The 25,010-nt window shown below is 33.7% G+C and overlaps 1 protein-coding gene and 1 long non-coding RNA gene across 4 annotated transcripts in view; one reads left to right on the forward strand and one right to left on the reverse strand.

Moving 5' to 3' along the window:
* Positions 1 to 25,010, reverse strand: part of LOC128222983 (uncharacterized) — a 114,213-nt gene that overhangs the window by 34,636 nt on the left and 54,567 nt on the right. The gene's annotated exons all lie outside the window — the stretch shown is intronic.
* LOC128222987 (uncharacterized) lies at positions 848 to 23,477 on the forward strand. 3 transcript variants are annotated; one of them, XR_008259262.1, is made up of 5 exons: positions 854 to 924; positions 1,165 to 1,290; positions 21,571 to 21,663; positions 22,626 to 22,710; positions 23,324 to 23,477. It is a non-coding gene; the product is annotated as an uncharacterized LOC128222987 (long non-coding RNA). The 3 variants fall into 3 exon arrangements; XR_008259264.1 differs by lacking the exon at positions 1,165 to 1,290 and having other exon boundaries at positions 848 to 924; XR_008259263.1 differs by lacking the exons at positions 854 to 924; positions 1,165 to 1,290 and adding an exon at positions 1,715 to 1,820.

Raw genomic sequence — 25,010 nt, forward strand, 5'->3', positions numbered from 1 at the left:
TTAAGGTTCATAAAAAAAGTGCTCTGGTTGTTTTCCAAAAATTGTCAGAGTAATTATGTTCATATAAACGATGCTGCACGTAACGTTAAGAAATGCTTACGTTAGAAAGCGGCAATTGTCAAGTTAGTAACATTTTGGTAATCTAATATTAGAATAAAATCTCGTAAGTATATTCAATACAATGTACGGTCTGTCGTCGTCAACGTCGTAAATTTTATTTCAAACTTTCTATAACCGTTAGGCCCTGGGCACTCATAACTTTAACAAGAATTGATGCACATGACACGGAATGCACAGGAATATGCCTCAGGAGGTGTAATCTCTTATGTAAAATGTAATAAATTCACTAGTGTAGATAAATGGTGAACACTGTAAAGAACGAGTTTATAACGTGTTTACAAAGAATAACGTGAACTTTTGCTAAAAGTTTTAATTTATTTCTACGTATTCTTATGACATTTGGACGAATTACAATATATTGAACTAAAATGTCACTAAACCACGTATATTTAAAGCAAAACATGAGTTTTCTTTTATCTATATGTCAACTAATAATGGTTGTGTTTGATTAGGTAAACAAATCACTTACCTTGTTCAGCCTTGGTTATAGAAGCGCTTAAGAAAAATAGGCCTAAAACCACCACAAATAACATGTTTATCAGTTACAAAATCACTCAAAACGTTAAGCGAATGTAGAACAAACTATGCCTTTATAGATCCACCACTGTGTAGGCCGACTAAGAAAATTATTTGGTGCCGACGTAAGATAACATAGAGCTTAAAGAGCAAAAACATAACAAGTGGTCGCCAAGGGCATAAGTGGTTAAGATAAAGTGCTGAGAGAGTTGGTATAGTAAAATATATTATCAATCTGGGTTTATCATTATTTATTATTTTCAATTTGAATAAGCAGCTGACAAGTTGGTAAATATCTTTATTTACGTTCAGGATATATAGATATGAATCACAACAGTAACTTAAAACACGCGTTTACATATGAGATATCCAAACGCATGCTTGGAAATTGAGTTTTCATATATATTTTTTGTTTTGCTGTCAAAAAGGTAAATCAAACTTTTAGAAACAAATAATAATTATGATTTGATTATTAAGAAGAGGTTTGCTTGGTCGCAATGCGAAACATGTATCAGTGTATTGTGTCAGATTTTGACATATTGATGAGTTTGACGTTGTGATGGTGACGATGGATTTAACAGACTTTTTGACCTTGATGAGATCTTTGGACAAGGTCTTGTTACAGCGCATAGGCAAACAACTTAGGGTGTAAAGGTAAACCTTAGGCTTCATTTCTGACCAGTACATATCTTCGTAAATAGACATTGAAATTCGATCATGTACGATTTGGATAGCCGGAAATCGTTTGCATTATCCCGTAAAAACGCGTTGTGGCAATATAATCAATATGAACAATTTAATCAAATTTTCACTTCGATTTTATACTCGAAAATTAATCGAAATGGTTGGACCGATTATTTCCGATGATCGTTTTGATTAAGACTGTTTTTATAATCCCTGGGTATGATGAAATATTACGGGAATAAAATGATATTATTTTGTAGTGCAGTTTTTGCTAATGGTGTTCATTGCGATACAGTAAGCCATAAATGATAAGTTACTTAGTTATATAAGTGTCCATTTTCTCTAGAAATGAGTCACACTGCATTAAACACTTGAACGAATTCCCATTGTATCCGTTACAAATGTGTATGTTGCATGCAGCTTGGTAACAAAATACCAATAACAACATCAACAACGACAGCAGCAGCAACAAAAACAACAACAAGATATATCAAAACGTGGTCAGTGTATAACTTGAAGTTAAGCTTTAGGGAATATTGAGTGTTTGGATTGAAATAAAGATTGTGGAATGGTCATTGTATAGGTGTGCGTTTAAATAATCAGTGAATAGCTGGGAGTGAAGCATGTTGAATGGTCAGTACATTTCTAGGAGTTCTCCGCTTGTGAAATGGTCAGTGTATTGTGCAGTGCATAACTGGGAGCAAAGCGATTTTTAATGGTCAAGGTATAGGTAGGAGTGGGCTGGTATAATGGTCAGTGCATAGCTGGAGGTAAGCTTGTTAAATGGTCAGTACTTAACTACGAATTAAGCATGTGGAATGGTCAGTAAATAACTAGGAATTGTAAGTGTATAACTTGGCGTTAAGATTGTTGAATGGTCAGTTTTTGACTTGGATATAAGCTTTTGTAATTCTCAATGCATATCTATGAGCTACACTTGTGGAATGGTCAGTGTTTGACTGGGAAATAAGCTTTTGGAATGCTCAATGCATATCTGCGAGCTACACTTTTGGAATGGTCAGTGTATGACTTCGATATAAGCTTTTGTAATGCTAAGTGCAGATCTGGGAGTAACATTTGTGGAATGGCAGAGAATAACTTGGAGTCAATCTTGTGGAATAGTCAGTGTATATTTACTGGAATTGAAGCTTGTGTTAGTTGATTAGTTAGTACATATCAGTGTGTTAAGCTTGTTGAATGCCCAGTGTATACATTGAAGATAAGCTCGTATGATTGTCGATACATAACCGGGCGTAGAATTATTGAAGTGTTGAATTATCAATAAATTGCCGGAAGTTAAGCTAAGAACGGTCAGTTAAAAGATAGGAATAAAACATCCAGAAAGTTGTGTGTAAAGCTGGGTGTTGGCGCTTTAATGATTAAAAAGTTGAATGCAGTGAAATAATTCACAACTTACATAAGATTTATGAAATGGCCTTAGTCTATCGACTCATTTATATTTATTGTCAGTTTCCGTTTATACTTTTTCGAAGTGGATTTGTCATATGATGATAGTTAAGATTTTAAATTGTGGCAGAAATGCCCAGCTATGTGCTTTTCGGAAAATATTTATAGTAATAAATGTTTTTGATGACTTCTGGAAGCAAATATGTTTAGTTTTGATTTAAAACAAACAGTGTGATTTCCATACACATAAATTCGGAAGCATTAGTGCAGAAATAAAATGGTCCATTCGCATCAATTGTTAAACAAAACCAATTGTTGGGTCTCAATGTTCCATAACAATACATTCATAACTATGAAAAGAAAGGAACAAAAACACTTCACTTATGATTCAGTTTGTTGGGGATTTACCGAAAAGATGATGAGTGTGTACTTAATGAGACTTGTTAATATATTTCATGTTGACATCGTTTTTTTTAAAACTCTGTTGACATTGAATTATTGTACAAACAACAAAACAAATTCAATTTTAAATAGCGTAACTAATAATTTTCGATTTATATAGCATTTTCTTTTTCACTTTTAAATATGTATTAGAAGGAAAGCTCTAATTTAAACTTTTGACTATTTGTCATTGAAACAACAGTTTGTTATCATTTCATAGAAATCATGTTTTATTTTAATGTCTGACTGAACGAGTACATAGGAAGAGAAATTCATATATTTCTTATCATAACTTCTCAATACGTATGTTGTAAAACCGTAAATAAGCTGGTGTTTTCTAAATATGAAAATATATTATTTTGTGTCAAGTTGAATTGTTTTGAAGTGTTGTCGTTTATGTGCTGAGTGTTTATGGAATGCGGTTTCCTCCAGTTGATGCGTGGTGCTTAATGCTATTTATCATCTTTGTTTGCAAGTACATTTCTCTCAACCGCAAGTGCCCACATTCAAATGCTTTGGGCGTATTTGCAATTGCCTTCCGTATTTGTCAGGAATCTGTTTTCACTTCATGCCCTAACAATAATTTTATAGTACTTGATTATTATTGCATTGTTTATCAGTTGTAGACTATGTTATTGTAACAGCTAGAACATATGCTAGATATACTCCCACATAATTTGACCATACCGTATCATGATGTATTTCAACACTATTCTCACCTTTTCTGGCACTGAACGATGTCCTAAATTCTTCTGGAACATTTTTCAACTCCCCGCGACATTAGACTCCGAATAAGGATCTTCTTGATCACTACTTCAACTGCAAATTACATTGAACTCAGATTAATAATCTCCTCGATCACCACTCACAATTAAACTGACATTAGACGCCATCTTATAATCTTTTTGAATATAACTTCAACTGTTAATTGCACTGAATCCCGCATAATCTGCTTGATCACTAGTCCAACTGCATCTTACATTGAAAACTGCCTTATAATATTATTGAGCATCACTACAAATTGCATTGAACTTCGCCTAGGAATCTTCTCGATAACAACTCCCCTACACCTGTCAATAACCATGTTTCCCATGCTATGGACATTCCCAGGCACAAGTGTTAATCATACGCAGAAATTGGTTATAATTTTCTAACATTAGCTAGTTCTTAGCCAAGATACATAGTTTCACAACATTTTAAGCCAGAGCCGTGGCTCGTGTTGCACGTACACGCGTCGCCATTAGTTATAGGTGTGCGAATTGTTGTATGAGTATCTGGTTGAGGGCATTCAGATATTAATGAGACTTAATCGATAGTCTGTTTTCTGTAGTAAGTTTTAGAAATTTTGAATATTCCGATAAGCCTACATTCTAATGACAAATCAGTTGAACATTTTATTCACTCGGCCAGAAATACTTTAAAAGATATGAACAAGAATTAATCAATGATTTCGTAATGAAAAAAAATGCAAATGAAAAGTAGATGTTATTAACATTTTGAACTAACACTTGGTAAATTACACAATAGAAACTTTCTTCATCAGATTTAAATTAATACTTTTAAAACATTAATATACATTTTTTTACCGTGTTGAAAACAAACAACTGTTTTCTCGAGTACGTTGTCCTTTTCTCAATTTTAAATTTCAAAACCTATGTGACAATAGCATACATGTCATTAATAATTTTCATCATAATTGTATTTGATTGTTACAACAAGTATTATACATTTGCGCATGCGCTATCAATGGCGGTTGTGTTTTTTTTTCGGGAGTCAGTGAACCAAAACAAATAGGTAATATAACAGTCACAGACTTTTGGTACCTGGACAACATCTCAACACCGCTGAAGACCCATCGGAGAAGAGAGGGAAGGTTTTGATGTGGACTATAGAAGTAGCCCTTTGTCCCACCTGCCCATTTTTCCTAATCCAAGATGGCGGATCTATTAACTAGACCACTCTCAGTTGAATTTAATACATGAGTTAAAAACATGGCACACGAAGAAGTGCTCATGTCATTTAAACACATAATCGATGAAAAATATGTATAGGCGATTCAAAGAACCGAATGCAGTTGTATAAAAACGGTGATTAACGAGTAGGCGAACGTGTCTACACTTATAACCGGACCGAGTTTACGAAAAAGATATGATATGCTGTCAGATTCGGACAGTGTTATAACAAATGTAACTTTAAAGGATGCCCTCTACGAAATGCAGGATACCACCATAGCCACCACTATGATTCAGTTTGATGATGTCATCGATGGAAGCCTAGTGAGAGGTAAAATAAAACAAAAACACAAACATCTCCAATGGTACAAGGTATCTTAAAATACTGGACTGTATTCCAATTCTTCCTCCAAGCATTGAAATTTCATAATCAGATTTTTTTGCGGACAAGCAAGAAGTAGTACTAGAATGCACGTGAACGATTACTGCCCTTTTGAACGATATTGTAGTTGAGACAATAACAAAATACCACTGCTCCAATGACACCACCAATACCATGTCCTTATACGGAAATACATTTATTGTTTAATTGTAATAGGTTATAAACATGAATTGACCAACAAACATTTTGTGGATTTGAGGTGTCGTCAAACATTATATTGGTCAATACATAATAATAATTTTTGTTACATATCATTTTTGCAGCTAGAGGCTACTGATACCGTCAACTATGCCTCACTGAATAGTGGTGAGTCATGTGATATTTTGACGGGAAAGTTACACGATCAAGAGCGTGTACACGAGATAGCCTCTTATCTGTATGGTATGCGTCTTTATAGCTATCTCTATGGTATAATATCTTGTTAACCAGTTCAGGCATATTGCATAATGTTGAGCAGTGCGAAAATACATATTTGAAGTTGAAACATTTATATCTTTATCACACACTATATAAGAGTATAGTGTTTTGCTCGTTCTGCCATGAATGTCATGTTTGGTTTTCATTGTAATAAAACTGATTTCTATATATAAGATTTAAAGCCATTTGTGTTAAAAGAAAGACAAGCATCTGTTCGTCGATGCACCTTTTTAAAATGAATTCGGTTAAAGGACATGTTCATCAAAGGGAAATAATAATAATTATCATAGACACATGTTTGCTATGAATTTTTTTGACTACGAATCCCTTCAGTGCTTCATACTTTGCACGTCTAACATAAGGTGCAGCTACATACACCTGATCGTTTAGGCAAGCGACAAGTATAGACATGCCCGTCGCGCATATAATGCAAATGTTGAAAACTGCCCAATTACTAGATTAATGTCAAATGGGAAGTCGATGCTGAGTTAATGAAAAACATGTATTTAAAACAATTAAATAAGTATTATGTCGGTATATTATTTTATTGCTTAAATATGCGTAATTGTATTCACAGTCTAGAACAGAATGTTCTTCACACACACACACACACACACACACACGCACACGCACGCGCACGCGCACGCGCACACACACACACACACACACACACCCGCACGCATGCACGCACGAACGCACACACGCACGAACACATAACCGTACCCTCGCACGCGCGCGCCAACACACACACACACACACACGCACGCACACACGAGTACGAACGCACGCACGTTTGCGCCTCGATGCCTTATAATATAAGATTACGTTGAAATTTGGTTAAAGTTTATATGTTGTGAGTTAAAATAATTACAGATTTGATAAAAATAAATTAAAAAACATCATTTGAAGATATTCTGAAATATTTTTTTGTCACCAACGTTTTGAAATATAACTATATATCCTACGCCTTACATACATAACATTTTCTTAATATTTGTAACGTCAAACTACATTTCTAATACTTAGAACTATGAAACATTGTTTACAATATTTAGTATAGGGAGGACGATCCAATTTGCAATTTTGCACAATGCCAATCTTCGACACACTCCAAGAACCATACATGATTCATTGTTTTCATTGTCAAAACTAACCAAACAAAATCACCAGAAAAGAATTCATCTCATAACCCCAGATCTAGAACTTTGGGTACCTAACAATCCTTGATAAACATACCTATTTTTTATAAGTCTTTTTTTAAAGTTTTATTTCATAATACAATAGACAATATGTCCATGAGTATACAATTTATAAAACGTACATTAATTGTTATACAAAATAAGTCATAGGTCGTAAGACATGATGTATTAACAGCGAAGAGGATATGTTTTTTACTCATAAAACATTTTTTTGTAATTCAAACGCTTTATACACATACATCGCTATATTTATATTCACAACAGCTTTCTGAGCGGTCATCAACTCCATAAACTTAAACATATTCCGTCTTTTAAAGTAATATGGTTTGACATACATTTCTCGTAGTTCAGCATACAATTGACATTCAAGTAAAAAGTGGTATTCGTCTTCAAGAGTGTTACAAAATAAGCATGTTCCTTCATTATAAGGTGTTGCTGTTGGTTTGCCATCTACCTGTTTCGATGCTTAACATATGACTTGACATTCTTAACCTAGACAATGCATATCTATATTTTGTTATATTTACATTACCCAAATAGGGTTGTAATTCAAAAAACGACACACGTAATTTCGAGCTCTACTAGACTCTCTGAGCTCAGACTGCCAAATTTGTATATAATTATCAGTAGCCCTTCTTTTAAACATATTTAGAAACAAACACCTTGACTAAGCCATACATCATTAAAACTAATGCTTGTAACAAATGTCTTACATTGTAAGCCCAGGACTTGAAATGTGGATTTTCCTCTAAGTGCATTCAAAGTTTATCATACATAAGTTTAACATATTTTACAGTGTCCATTGTTACAATCTTTAACCAATATATCTTATGACATTAATCGACCTTTTACATAATAATGAGGTTCTTAAAATTATTTTGGGTCTGTAATCGCACTCCTAACAATTCTTTACAAAAACGTAAGTGTATTTGTTCAATTTGAAGACTGTTACTAAGACCCCATATTTCCGATCCGTACTCAAGATTGGATAAATAAGTTTATCGAAAAGATCCAATCTATGCTTAATTGAAATGCAAGGATATTTAGATATACAACTTTTAAGCCTAAAAACCGCCATAAGTGCTTGAACTGACAAAGCATCAAAGGTTTTTGAAAAAGAACCTCCAGATGTATAAACTATACCAAGGTAAGTAAATCTATCCACGATGTCTAATTCTCTACCCTTATACATAAATTTTACATTTTTACTTAATCTTCCTCCTTTTCTAAACACCATAATCTTCGTTTTTTCTGGATTCATACTTAATTTCCATGTTTCACAATAATTTTCTAATAATAACAACCCTTTTTGTAATCCTGCCTCTGTATCAGATAGCAAAACTATATCATCAGCATAAAGTAATATAAATATTTTAAACACATCAAAATCAATATCTTGATAGTTATTAGTACATAAATACTCTTCTATATCATTAAGATACATTGAGAATAAAAACGGAGATAGAGATTCTCCTTGGCGTACCCCTAATAAACATGAAAAATCATTACTTAATTCATTGTTATATTTCACTTTTGACTTAACATTCATATACATAGAACGTATAATATCTAACATATTTCCCCTAACACCAAGTTTTATCAATTTATACCAGAGCATATCTCTAACAACATAATCAAAAGCTATGAAAAGGTAACAAATGCTGCATATAATTTCTTATTGCTATCAAGTAAACATGTGATTATACTATGTAATACAAATATATTATCAATAGTGCCCATATTTTGCCTAAAACCAGCCTGGGTCTCAATATACACATGATAATTTTCTGCCCATTCACTAAGTCTAGTATTCAATATTTTTGTAAACAATTTTCCTACCGAGCGTAACAAAGTTATACCCCTATAATTACTTGGTTCATTTACATCCCCTTTCTTATGTAGTGGTATAATAAATCCTTCTGACCATTTGTCTGGGAAATAACCACAATCAAATAACTTATTAAACATTGCACATAAAACATTAAAAAAATGCTTCATTATGATATCCAAATTTGTAGAACTCATTTCTAAAATAATCTGGCTCACTGGCTTTACCATTATTAAGTTTTTTACAAGCTTTTCTAACTATATATTTATATATAGTATTATGCAATGTGCTGTTGGTGGAGTTTTGTGCTGTTGTTCCGTGATTCTTGTTTGTGATATTTTGTTTTTTTTATGTTCTATGTCTTTGGCGTTTACCCAGTGCCACTAAACCGGGTTTATGTTTAAACGTTTTGCTACTTAGCTTGTTTCTGTAGTTTTTCGCATAAATATTTAAAATAAGCTATTGGTAGTTCATAGAGACATATGTATTAAACTAGTGTATTGTTGGAAAAAAACAGCCCATATGATAATTATGTTAAATGGTAAAAATAGCATTACAACTTTGAGTTGTCAACTTGTCTTTAGCCTGTGTCCAAGACAAATGTTCGAAGAAGAGTATTTCTCTTTCACAGGAGTTGCACTTGAAACTTAAAAAAAACGTCTTCCTAAAACATGGTTTCTTAGTACACCGTCTATCGAAGAAATGTTATCGTGCAACTTGGTTACTAGGTATGTGTTTTGCTGGACAATATGCAAATGGAAATCGAAATCCATTTTCCATATTCCAAGAAATAAACTTTCTCACAAATTTGTACCTACTTTCTTTCCTATTTTTTATCACTTGTTAATATTATAATGCCATTGTTGACTTTAACAATGTCCATTAAACGATGTCTCCTATTTTATGTGACCAAAATACAATTTTCTTGAATAGAAATATCGTCAATGATTATCTCGCCAGCATATGATTTGACTCATGTTTAGACTTATTTGCCTTTTCTTTCATCCATTCAAAAATGTCAGTAAAACCAGATGTTTGGCATTCAATTTTATGCATTCGTAGATTTCGACCAAATGTTAAGGTAATGCGCTTTTGTTAACCTGGTGAATTTTTAGCCATAGTGAAAGCATTAAACTTAAAATATCTTTTTCCATCGCCTATCCTGAGCTAAAAGCTATATATTGTTCTTGATCATTTTTTTCTTAGTTGCTGTGTCACATATATCTTGATGCTCCACAAACTATTATAACTAAATATAACTGTTTTGTATAATGATCAATTCCACACCAGTTGTGAAGCCGCCTTAACTATTATATTGGTGCCCACATGTGATAATATTGAGTTTTCACATGCTTTTACTTAAATGTAAACTGTGATATAATAGTGAATATTAAGTTGAGATAAGTTGAGCTGAGAACACCAAAACAATGTTTTCAATAAGAAAACTGCACCAAATTGCATCTAGGCAGCTTTGCTATTGCATCTTCCCCAGGGCACATATTCACAAATTGATTTAGCCTGACTTTGAACTCTCATAAAAATGAAATATGCCCTGAAGTTGAACGTAAAAGGTAAATAAAAAACAATCGGATTACATTTAAAAAATTTCGGAGTTTTCAGTTGACATGCTTACTGTTTTTTACAGGCCTATACTTCATTTATAAATCTGTGAATCCATATAAATAAGTCGTATGCTTCATTATTTGATGGTCATCTAATATTGGATCGCACGTTACGATAAAATACTCATCAATAAGAATAAGGTTGTTGAAAACACACGTTTTTTACTCTTATTTTTTATTAGCATGGCAATAACTCAAAGACAATCCCGTCGACCCATTTTCCCTTTTGGTCATACATATATGCTGTGCAGTATCCTGAACGTTTGTTATACATAATCATTTTAATCTGGGGGTGTTCAAGACACTGTATCTGACAATCTGTTTTGTCTTCGGCTTTTCTTTCCTGTATAACTTAAGCTCTCTATTCGGTCCGAAGGCCGATTTATAAACGGCCTCGAGCAGTGTCCTAGAAAGGAAAAGTACTTTATTGGTATCACCTGTATAACAAATACGACTGAATGCTCTGTCATTATGCATTTTCCATGCACATTCTCGTTGTGATAAAATATACATTTATAATAATGTGCAAGCATGTGCTTGTTCAAATATATTTATCGACACTCAGTCAAGCCGTTGTAGTTGAAAATCAATTTGATAAGTGGCAAACTCCCCCAAAACGTCCAAATTTCTGAAGTGTATAAGCTTCGGAAAGGATTTTCTAGTAGACGTCCTTTTTAATTCTGAATGAACTTAATTTAATTTTGAAAAGCTTACATTTGTTAAAGATAAATCCTTTAGAAATGAATATGAGCAATATAACGAACAGGGAAATGCCCAAAACTGACTCAGATATTGTTTTGTGGCGTAATGTTTACAGGGACTTGGGCTATTAACTGAGTTGTCGATATAACTAAAAATGTTAAACATTGTGCTATATGATTCCAACGTTATTAAAGTTAAAAACTTGACTGTTCCGTAATTTATTATGAATAAACTTGCGATTTGCAGTATTACAACAACTATTTCAGATGTCCTCGCACATCACAATATGTTCATACGACATAAACCATTTTATCTTTTAAACGTCACAACGATTCCATTGGTAGGTTATAACCTTAAAAAAATATGAATTATCGGCCAAATTTCGAACAAACTTAGAAGACTAAAGGATACAGACTTGGTCGGAGCCAACATCGACTTATAAATTATGTGTAGCAAGATCGTTCTCATGAAAGTTTTGGGACATAATTCAGCTCTCAAGTCGATGCAATGGGGCACTAGCGATAATGGTTATAAAATACTAATTTTCTAATAAATATCTAACACCCTCCCTTTCATTACCGATCCAGATATCCTCCCAGGTTGGTAACCGGCCGGATTGTTCAGTAGCGGGTCGAGTGAGCAATGCCGCGATTGAATATGATGTGACATTTTCAAATAATGTTCAGGTCGTGTTAATCAGTAATTAATTATATACACACTACATCACTCAAATAAATCGCTTATTTTCTAACATCGATGTTTGTTACATACGCGTACTCAATGTCATTCTTTAACAAGCGCTTTTTGTGCTCCATTGCCACCTCAAGCCAATGTCCTAATGCATTCGCAGTATGGTGTGATAAACTATGAGGTAATCGAGTTCGAAATAAGGATTGATAAATAGGTGTGAAATACGATTTTTTTTTCGGAATAGCGGTTTCGGATTAGAAATTTAGTTAAACATAGAAGAAATACAATCGGGACCGCAATTTATTTCGACATAGCCATCATTTCAGATAAACTATGTTCGGAATAATTTTATAACCATAAATTCAATTTCAATTTATAAATCATTTTCTAAACGTTCCGTTCAAATCTATTTAGACAATTAAAAAAGATTAACAAGGGTTCTCCTAAGACCATTGACTTACATTAAAGGCAGGCATAGTTTATGTTCAATGAATCAATGTAACATTAGGACGGAAGTAAGCCAATTCCTAATTCAACAGAATGTTTTTTAATCGTTATAAATTATCTTTTCTTACTGCAGGTATCGGACTTAACTAAAAGTATAACACACTTATTTTCTTTACTTATATTAAGATCAATCAAACGTCTACTTGATTCACGCTTTCTGCTCATTTCGTGTTATTTATTAATAAAAACAGCAACAATTTCCGACGAAAACAACATGTTATTATCTTATTATTATTATCTTTATTTTATATGTTTTTGTAACTAATTGGCAAAATGTCCGAAGGACTATAAAAAAATAAACTCAATGTTAGGCGGACTGATTCGAGTGAATCAAAACGGACCTACACGTGGCAGATAAACGCGATACGTCAGATGAGGATCGCCTTAATATTTATATTTAAGCTATTTATACTCAAGTCAAGTCAAGTCAACACATTTATTCACTCAAATTAATGCACAACATGAAAACATTGAGGTCATTGATAAAGGCAATACAATTCAGAGGCTCAAACTGTGTATTCAAAGACAAAACATACATTCAAGTGTATCAAATAATTAAAGACCAGATAATCCCGTTTAACATAATAAATATTGCACAATGATCATTGGATTCAAACAGAGTTATAGTTTACAAATTATTAAATGGGTTAAGTACAATAGGAGGGTCAACTAATGTATGCAAAAATGTCTTAGATGAATAAGAATAGTAATGTTTTAACGAATTTATTTAAGAATATCACATACCATTTTTTACACATTTTCAAACATTCCTTTTTATTTTTAGTGTTTACCAACTGTTCAAGTTTATATATGTTTGGTTGTCTGTTAAAATATGGTTTTATATGCTGCTTACGCTCGTTATCAATAATATAACACTCGAATAAAAAATGAAATTCATCCCCTAGTTTGTTACATGTTTGGCATTTCCTTTCATTGACTGGTATTCTATTCCAATTGCCCATTTCTATTGGTAGTCTGTGTTTTCTTGTTCTAAACTTGTTAAGTGGATATAATAATGATTTTGGTGTTGAATGAAGATACTCTTCATAGACATATGACGTTTTGTAAGATTTTATAAAATTAGCTGTTGCTAGCATTTTCAATAAGGGAATACCACGATGTTAAGAATAAATCTTTCAGCTTGCGCTTAACCGCAATTTTAAGCCAGTTGTTCATAAACATAGCTGTTTATCTCCATAAGATCCAATTCTCAAAGAGCATATCGTACAGTTTCAAGTTTGTTTCAAGGCAAAGACTTTAGAACACGAAGGAATACACAATTTTGCGAAAGAAGAATCTTATACAATTAAGTAAACACAGAAGTTGCTCTTAAACGCAGAAATGCTTCAATATTTTATTAAATCAAATCTCAATCTCGGATTATTTTACCACTTAACACCATATATTATCTAACATCCTATATGTTTGAGCTCTTTTCAAAAGCTGATTCTCATAGACTTGGTCGACTAAAAACTTCGGTAAAAATTCAAGAGAAAAAAAATATACTGCTTAAATGTAATTGAGTACAACTCATTGAGTTAGAACAAGAACTCAAATGTATAATTCTTTTGCTCTAGAACGAGTTCTCTTTGAAATATTCAATCAAAATCTTCTTTTAGAAAATCCGCTTTTAAAAAGGAGCAAAAATAATTTTTTCTAAGACTAGGAGTGAGTGAGTGAGAAACACATTGAAACTGTATGTGTCAGAAACACATTGAAGCTGTATGAGTGAGACACACAAGGAAGCTTTATGAATGAGACACACAAGGAAGCTGTAAGAGTAGAAAACACTTTGAAGCTGTATGAGTGAAAAACACAAGGAAACTTAATTAGTAAGACACACAAGGATGTTGCATGAATAAGAAACACAAGAAATTTGTATTATTGAGAAACACAAGGAAGCTGTTCAAGTGAGAAACATAGGGATTCTATATGAGTGAGACACACAAGGAATCTGTATTAGTAAGAAACACAAGGAAGCTGTATAAGTGAGAAACACAAGGAAGCTGTATGAGTGAGAAACACAAGGAAGCTGTATGAGTGAGAAACACATGGAAGCTGTATGAGTGAGAAACACAAGGAAGCTGTATTAGTAAGAAACACAAGGAAGCTGTATGAGTGAGAAACACAAGGAAGCTGTATTAGTGAGAAACACAAGGAAACTGTATGAGTGAGAAACACAAGGAAGCTGTATGAGTGAGAAACACAAGGAAGCTGTATTAGTGAGAAACACAAGGAAGCTGTATGAGTGAGACACACAAGGAAGCTGTATGAGTGAGAAACACAAGGAAGCTGTACAACTGAGAAATACACGGAAGCTTTATTAGTGAGAAACACATGGAAGCTATATGAGTGAGAAACACATTGAAGCTGTATGAGTGAGAAACACAAGGAAGCTGCGTAAGTTAGGAAAACAAGGAGACTGTATAAGTGAGAAACACAAGGAAGCTGTATGAATTAGTAACACGAGGAATGTGTATGAGGATCACAAGGCAGATGTATACAGGAGGTACACAGAGCTTTTAAAAAAATAAAATATGCACTCTTACTTCCAAATACGATGTTTTGCAATTAATACAACTGTTTTTATTTACCGAACAAGATGAATATGATTATCAAAAACATTGGTTCATATGAAGCATACTGTGTTTAATTTAAAAGAAAGGTGCAGAAAACACGGTATAATAACCTTACGAGTCGATAGTTAATCAGTTTAAACTTTTAATACTCACCACTCATTATAATTTCTAGTGTTTTCAGTTATAAGTATAACATACACGGTAACAATTTTGTCATCAATAATAAATATTTTCGGTAAATGCATTAATTAATAAGTAGTTAAAGGTTTATCACTCAAAATGTATGTCGTTATGAATGTGTATGTAATGAGTTTAAATATTAGTGTCATTTAACATTGAATCATAACATTAGGGAGAATACTCCACCTCCGTAGGATGTCGATTACAATGTGATTAAGACTGAATTAAGCCCCTTTTAACTGTATATTCAATATAACATTCCAACGGACACCAAGGCTCAGGGAAACTCTAATCAGCAAGTTATTACTTATGTTCGATGCTAGCTAGTTGTTATGTTAAATTAATGGTCAATAACTACCATTTGTCTCAAGAGCGGACAGACAGTTATATGTTTCAATATTCTCTTTAATTACTAAGCAGCATCTAAGCGGATGTACAAAAAAACATTTCTTATCGTTTAATTTGATGAAGTATTGTTTTTCAACTCCCCGATATGTTGAGTAAAACGCATATGGGACAAAACATATCTAATAAATACATAAATGATGTAAAAAAAAGATTTCATGCTTTTCAATGAAATATGGAGTTTTATCACTGGAATAACAACAGCAATAACGTGTGAAGATATCAACTTTTAAAACTACTTTTAAAATCCATTGTAGTTACTTCCTCTTGATCAAAACAGAACAGTTCACTTGAACCAGAAAATGCTGGCAAATAAAACATGTAAAATTCAAAGACATTTTACATCAGTTTAAACAAAGATTTATTTGAAAATTAACAACTTAACCGTTTATTAGAAAAATGGTTATCCCGTTTTTCAAACGTCTTCTTGATCTTGAAGCTGAATGTTCGAACACTGGCTTTCATACCCACCAATTTACAGACGAAAACAAATGTACGAACATAAATAGAATGTTATTTCATCGTTAAAGAGTATTTTGAACTGTCTGTCGAAGGCATGCGTAATACGAACTTCCCTGACAATATATAACGTATATATGTATAATGTTTTTACTCAAGCGTTAAGTTTGCCGCTTAACTGTTCACAATATTTGCCTCCATGAAAATAAATATTCAGAACTCCTCGGTCATTTCTATCGAAAATAACCTCGGATTTATATGGACGGTTCGCAATGTCAGAAATCGGGTCTTTTTAAGTCCGGAGCAGGAAGAACGCATAGTAATTTAGTAGTAGAAGATTCTTGGGAATCTTAATTTTGTTTGCAATAATACCCTTCATTGACAATCAATTTAAACTTACCAAACCAATTACAAGCTTAACACTACATTTAATTAATGATATAATTCAAAATTTTACAAACTACTTTAACTGATGTACCGGCATACATCCGAGGTTGTTTTCGATAAAAATGGCCGAGGAATTCTGGCTCGAATTTCTCGAACTTTTTAAGTCCCTAATAACAGGATTAAGCTAAGATTACTATTTGTGTTTTCGAAAAATATGCAGAATATTTACTTCTTCAAGAGTTTGTATACTCAAGATAGGAGTTGTGTTCATTTAAAAAAAACTCAATTAAGTATTATTTTGACGTATGCAAATAAGCTACTTAAGCCTGTTAAGTTTAAGCAGTTTCGAGAAATTGGGGCCTGGTTTGTCATGTTATCATACCATCTTCGGGGAGCGGGAGGTCATGGGTTGGATCCCTGGCCGCGTCATACCAAAGACAATAAAACCAAGGAAAGTTGTACCCCGTTCATGTTTATAAGGCTCTCATCTCGTGTCTCTTGTTCATTGTTTATAAGGCCCTCATCTGGTGTCTCTTGTTCATTGTTTGTAAGGCCCTCATCTAGTGTCTCTGGTTCATTGTCTGTAAGGCCCTCATCTCGTGTCTCTTGATCATTGTTTGTAAGGCCGTAATAGTGTATTTCTTGTTCATTGTATGTAAGGCTCTCGTCTCGTGTCTCTTGTTCATTGTTTGTGAGGCCGTGATAGTGTGTCTCCTGTCCATTGTTTGTAAGGCCCTCATCTCATGGCTCTTGTTCATTGTTTGAAAGACGGTAATAGTTTGTCTCTTGTTCATTGTTTGTAAGGCCCTCATCTCGTGTCTCTTGTTCATTATTTGTAATGCTCTCATCTCGTGTCTCCTGTTCATTGTTTGTAAGGCCCTAATCTCATGTCTTTTGTTCATTGTTTGTAAGGCCGTAATAGTGTGTCGCTTGTTCTTTTTTTGTAAGGCCGTAATAGTGTGTTTCTTGTTCATTGTTTGTAAGGCCGTAATAGTGTGTCGCTTGTTCATATTTTTAGGCCGGCATAGTGTGTTTCTTTTTCATTGTTTGTAAGGCCCCCATCTCGTATCTTTTGTTCATTGTTTGTAAGGCCCTTATCTCGTGTCTCTTGTTCATTGTTTGTAAGGCCCCCCATATCGTATCTCTTGTTCATTGTTTGTAAGGCCCTCATCTCGTGTCTCTTGTTCATTGTCTGTAAGTCCCTAATATTGTGTCTCTTGTACATTGTATGTAAGGCCCTCAAATTTTCCATTTGAAAAAAATAATAACTACATGGCTTTTTTACGTTAATGGTAAGCGATTGAAAAAAAAAACTTCATCATAAAACCGATGAAAATTGAAATTAAAATGGAAGAATAAAAAAAACTATTTGTTTAAGCTGAAGATATACGTCAGCGCTTTTTGGAAAACTTTGTCTGCATATTAACTTGAAAACCTCCTGACCTTGTACATGAAATGTCAAAGGTTAGTTGTTTTGACGTATATATATGAACCATATTGTTTTGGGTTAGCGGGTCCAAGGTAAACGATATCCATGGTCATTTTTTCATACGAAATACCGCTTAGAGGGCTAACTGTTTTGCAAACACCTCCTGTTTATTTGGTGTTGTTGGTCTGTACATTATATGGATGATCTGTACCGGAAAAAAACAAACAAACAAAAGCACAAAAAATCAACAAAACAAATAACATATAATAACACAACAACAACAATTATGATCTAGGACAATGAAACTCCAAAATTGACAAAATGTCGTGTGCTTGAGTGGGTAGTCGTTTGACGCATGTATATTGGCGGGAAAGCATTAGATTCTGTGCTGTGATAAATACGACGGTTAAGTATGCTGCTTTAATCTTTTGCATCTCAACAACTAAATATTCAAAGAATATGGATATGGTGATAATTAGTCCAACTTCAACACAGATCATTTGAGGAATGAATTGCGGGGTTGATGTCATTATTGGGGTATGAACGCAATTTGGGTGGTCATAGTATGTGGACATAACTTTTTAGTTAGAATTGTTGGTATTTTTTGTGCGGTTTTGATTCTGAGGTAAGTTGGTAAAATTCAATGTCGGGTTTATCATAAGATTAACTTTAGCTGCAAATCCGTTTCCGATCAATATGTAAAGAACTCCATAGTGTGATGGGTCATGACCATGCTATGATCTCTATTGATTTTGAGGTCTTAGTGTCAAAGGTCAGGGTCAAAATGACCTTTAGTTCGGTTTATATTTAAAATCGGAACAAAGCTTTAGCCCAGCGACCTCAAACTTAGTGTATTTCATGACCAGCAGATAAATTATACTACATTTATGGTCAGTGGATCAAAGGACAAGTCGGTTGAGACCGTTAGGTGAAAATCAGTTTCCAGTCTATATCTGAAAAACGATATGGCCCAAAGACCTCAAACTTGGTAGGCATGTTGGTTATCAGGTGAACATTATTTTGTCTTGTCAGTGCGGCAAAATTCACAGTACGCAGTTTCATATCAATTATTGAAAACCCACTTAGGCCTAGAGACCTCAAACTTGGTAGAGGTCCCTCAAAGATGATCAGTACCCTAATATGTTGACGTCAATAGGTAAATATCTAAAAATCCGATTACGCTCAATAACTGAAGAATGTTTGTATCTTAATGGTATTAAAATGCTGGTGAACTTCGTCTGCTTCCTGATAATCATGTTTTTAAAAAAATCGCGGCATATTTGATAAAAAATATTCTTACTATGAGTCATTACGGTGTTCTTGAAAAGGGTTTCGGAACATTGTAGCCGGTTCATTGTGGTTTTGGTAGTTTTATGATCTAACTTTAATGAAACTTGGTTAGACTTAAAAACAGTTCTTTATACAAATGCAATATGGAATTTTCTGAACACTGGCACCGGCCTCGTACCGGTTGTCAACTGTTCTCAAGACTAACAAAACCCCCATTTCATTGTTTATTTATAATTGTAACGTTGATTGAGATTAATAGCATTGTTTGTTTTGTATTAAACAGTGATACACACTAACAACTGTTTTTTTTTCACGACGAAAACACTGCTCTATATACACATACAAGATACACGTACAGTAACTTTTACGCCATATTTACTGTTCTTTTCACATTTCTTCACATGTTTCTTTTAGTGTATACAAATGTTATCGGACGGTCATCTTCGTTCCTATCAACCATTTGATGCACCTTTTTAATAGTGCACAAGGTGTGCATTGCCATAAAATACACCTGTTTGCACTAAGGATGTTAGATACATTTATCCAAAACAGTGATATATGTTTTGAACATTTTGTACATTTTCTCTTCTCGAGTCGAGACGTCCGACTTCCCGCCTGAAATTACTTCTGAAATAAGAAAAATAAGAAATTTTTATCACCTGCCAAACTACCAAACAGATAAGACTCTGACGTAAGCAATTATCTGCAAAATAGGTTTTTTCATCAAGGGTCAGCAACGATGCAAAAGTCTGATATTTTATCAGATTTCCAATCAAAAAAGCATTTACGTTTCCCGGAAATGTTTAAATACAAAAAGAATATGTTTGTAAGTAAAACTTATCGTAACTGCCTAATCAACAATGTCTAGTGACGTTGTGTTGATTGCAGCTATTTAAAAAAAAGATATACGCATTTTTGTAACCCGGCAATGAATTTCATTATTTTTCTGAATAACTTTCTTATTTGACAAGATATCATCAAGACCTCTAAAGACATTGTTGAATACTTAGGAGGTCTTGGGCATTTTGACATAAAAACGAATAACTTATGTCGCAAGACCTTTCCGTAATAATGTGAATGCTTTTTCATCCAAATTCTGTTAAAATCTTTTTTTGTAAAATTTGTTTAACTCTTAAGTAACCCAAAACATGTTGCCAATAATATTTTTTTCACTAACGAAAAAGATCGTTCCACAAAGCTAAATAAAACATTTTTAAACGCTTTAGTCTTTGACCTTTCGTACCCGCTTTTGCATCGCTGCCTGCCCTTAAAAACAGTTGTTATGGAATAAGAGTGTATGAGGCCACAACAACTGTTATGAGGCCTCAACAGCTTTACATCGATCCACTACCATAATAACATTCATAATGGTATAATCATAAAGACAAACAATTGTTATTGCTTAAAAAGGACACAACAGGTATAGGTCATACATGACCAGCTTGAATTTGCATAAACATGGAGCTGGTTCAATTAATGACTTTAACTTTTTGATTTGTTGACATTTTGCCTTACATTTGTTGATAAAATGACCCCATTGCATCTAACCTTCATTAATTTGTGTCTATAATTTACATACATGGCGTTCTGACTCTGGACCGTCAAATGGAAGCCTTTTTTTAGTTAATTAAAGGACAACAACTCTAGGGTTAATCACCTGATGCCGCTTTAAGTGTACGAAATTCGTATATGTTTTATTAACTTCTGTTTAATTATGAAATGCTATTGTTTTTCATGGTCAAATGAAAGCCGAATTTTACAAACAATGGGCAAACATTTTGGGTGTTTCTGACTCGATATAGACAAATCGGCTAATTGCTTAACATCAAACTAGATATACCATTTTATATTCGTTCTATTCAATTAAGTTTTAATGTAACACATACCTTAGTCTGGAGTTCCTTCCCCTAACACTATCGTTATCGGGTCAGGCAAAGACCAATAATGGCGGCACCCAGTGGACACTATAAGGTTACCATTTATTTAACTTTTGTTGATCAAGTTAATAAATCAACGGCATTTAAACACTCTTATTATATAGAAAATAATGGCACATTCGATTTTTGGTGATCACGTCTGGAAAGAAATATTTTGACAAAAGTGAAGTTAACGTAATTCGGACGTTCTGTATTTTCGGATGTCTGTCAATGGAAAATAAACGCCGTATTTGACTTCACATTCTCTTATTAAGACTGATGGTTGAATGGGAAGTTTGAATGAATAATGGGACAAGTAAATAGAATTACAACTCTGTATTTATTGCATGATTTTGTTTGGTCACTTAAAAAATAAATGGAGATGTTGCATGTTTTAGATTTCACAAGTTTCCTGTTCTGATGTTGGAAGGTGTTTCCTGCTCACCGACATACATTAGGACAAACTGGCGGTGCCAAATGGCCACTTTAAGGTAACCATTTATTTTATTTTCACATGCACCAGTCAATTGTAACCGGGAATAGCCGGGGAAATGGGCCGTGTTTTTACCTTCCAGGTGGTCCTGCAGTGCCGGGGGTTGAATGCGCTTGTTTTGTGTTCCTGCCAAATATAGTGGGGAATGGGCCTTACCTAGGGTCCCTTGGGTGCGGGGGCAGTCGGCGGGGATTTTACCATCAGTTTGTCTCCGCAGGGCGGGTATTTTACCAGGGCCTGACTGAACGTCAAAGTACCCGCTATTCCCCGGACCTGGGGAGGCCATGGTTACAAGTGACTGATGCATTATTATTAAGCAACAATATTTGAACACTTTTTATATTAGGAAAAAATGGCACTATTAATTTTTAGTGATTTCTTGAGTAGACAGAAACAAGAGGCATGTGATTGTTATTTAGGACTTGTAACAATTCCCCCATCTTTATATAACAGCTTGGGAATAATTATGCCCTTTTGGAAATGATAAGGACCATATGGCTTTGGCAAACAACACACCCAGCCCCTGTGACCAGTTATAACTGCTATTTCATTGATCTGGTTTGGTTTAAATCCCCTCTGGATTAATGTCAATATAAAACAGTTCAATATTTATTTGTTAAGTGTATTAGTGGCAATGGAGAGGTTAGCTAATCATCCTCTGAATCAGAGGGTCCCGAGTTCGACCCCCACCTGGAGTTTTGTTGATAATAGTTCTGGTTATAACCAATAAATGGTTCTTTATTACATACTCAAAGCAGATTTTAAATCTACACATAGGTTCATTGCTAAAACCACAGTTACCTAGTATCTGGACAGGTTTAGCTAACCTAACTATCTCATTTGATCAATTGCAATTATAAGGATTGTATGAAATATTAAAAAATGCATCATTTAGGAACAAAGTATTGCTTATTTTGTGCATCGTAGCATACTTAAACACATTTCTTATATTATTCACAGACCAAGAGATCAACCTAGGGACCAAATCGCTGGAATGGGATAGTTTTGATAGCTCGTCTGGCCAAAACTGTAGTCCAAATACCAGGTAACTGATCTAAAAGGTTCTACAGAGCGCTTAATGCTGCTCATGTTACACATTCTTGGCCATCATTAACAATTGTGATCTACATAAACTTGTGTCTATATTTTAAATGCAGTTAAGTAAATTTAGATACAGAAGGAATAATATAAAACTGTCTGGTGTCGTAATGCACCTTTTACTGATTTCTGAGCACAAATGGAGACTAGATACAACAGGATGATTTAGTTTTCTTGTATTATTTAAAGGATTATTGCAACTTTTCTGCTACATTTAATGAGTTTAACCTCCTTAAAGACCAGATCTTTTTTTTAAAAAACTGAACACATTACAGATAAACATGCTTAAAACTATTAATTAAAATTATTTTCATTTCTCCATTTTTAAACCAGTTTCATGTTTGGAGAAATATTGTCACTCGAGTTTTTTGGGAAACAGAAACCTTTTATGTCACACCAACCTGCTCAGCAAAGCATTTTAGGATTTTATTTTTAGATCTCGAGATGAGTATCAGCAGAGGTAATTATGAGAAAAACAATGTTTTTACAATTGAGATTGTTATGGGGATGAATTAACATTAAATATATGTTTACTCAGATTTGAAGCTTTTTTGTTTCAGTTTACGTGTGCCAAGTTCAGAGAGCTCAGTCAGTGAGGCTATGACCATTCCGATCCGGGATAAAATGTAAGATGAACTTCGCAACTGATGTGGCCGAGCAGGCACGAAGACACAACTTCAATCTATTTATCTTACAATGTAAAATTGTTGTCAATAAAAAGCCTTAATCCTTGTTTTGTCTTGTTGTTTGGTAAAGGTAGTTATATCTTCAGTCATCCTGAAGATATATTTGGCCATAACATTCTGTAGTTTGCCTCAAGATCTTAAATAATGAGTCATCTAGTATCCATGACCAATCTCATTACCAAGTGCGAGTACCAAGTTAGGCTTGAGCATTTATAATTTCAGCCTCACAAGCGTTGGTCTACTGACAGAATTACCAGTATGTGCAAAGTAATGCACACCAACTTGGTCAAACTGGTGCAAAAATATAAAAATAACAAGATGAGGTCACTGACTTTCACAAAATATACCCGTCCTTATTTTATTTCACCAGGCTTGGTGATTAGCGATGTGAAGGAAAATTTAAAGAGTAGACAATTTTATTTATTTTTTTGCCAATTCAAGGGTCATTTCTCTTAAAGTTGGGAATCAGACAGAAAAAATACTGTCGATAATTGGTTGGATCAATGATCGGTTATTAATCAATTTTAATTATCTTTGCTCATCAAATTTAAGGCAAACAGATACAGTACATGCATCAGTTTTAAGCACCAATGTTCCCCTACAATATTGTTTGTAGATTTCTTTATATAAATAACATTATTTATTCAGAAAGCATCTATCTTTTAGAGTTAAAAAGTAACTATTACAATACAGAACATGAGACCAAATGCTCAACTTATTGTCTTACATTTAGTATTGTATACATGATGATGTGTAAACAAAGAAAGATTTCTTTTTAATAATTAGTCAGTATCAAGCACAACAAGCAGTTGAATATTCTATATGTTTTATAAGAACAGTTTCTGTTTTACAGGATCAGTTTCTTTCAGAAAAAAACAACAACTAAATTCTTACATGGTTAGAAGTAAACGGTAACATGTTTTGAAAAGAAAGAAAATCTGTAATAAGGTACATGTACTCTAATGACTTATTGACTTGATATGAGTATGAGTACATAACATAGCAATACCTTAACATTTCAACATAAACTAGCATTAACCAGAAATAAGAAAATTTGTTGGTAGCGGTTACGTCTCATGTTTCTATATTCCTCCGAGACCCATGTTGGGTATCATATACCAAATTCTGCCGTCATGACATTTATGTTCTTTTTGTATACCTCATTTGCCATATATTATGGTATGAGAGAATAAACATTGTTTGACTTTACTTGATTTGACTAAAATCGATTGTTCAAATTTCACTATCTATTGTCGCCGACGTAGGCCTTTCCGATCGCTTGTCGATTATAATCGATCAGTGGCACCACACTAATTTCTCTGGAGTGACAGGGGTGACATAGCTTGTTATCAATGATGAAAGCGTACACACCCAGATAGAAAACTCTTATGACAAATGGAAATAAACGGACACACTTGTCAATAAGAATGTTTAAATCAGGTGATGCAAGTCATTAAGCAGCAAACTTCTTCCAACATCAGAACTGGGAAATCTGAAACATAAAACTTAGTTTTGTTATGCAACCAAACAAATCATGCAATAAACACAGTGGTATATTATA

The sequence above is a fragment of the Mya arenaria genome, chromosome 17 (assembly GCF_026914265.1).
Source record: "Mya arenaria isolate MELC-2E11 chromosome 17, ASM2691426v1".
Taxonomy (NCBI): Eukaryota; Metazoa; Mollusca; class Bivalvia; order Myida; family Myidae; genus Mya; species Mya arenaria.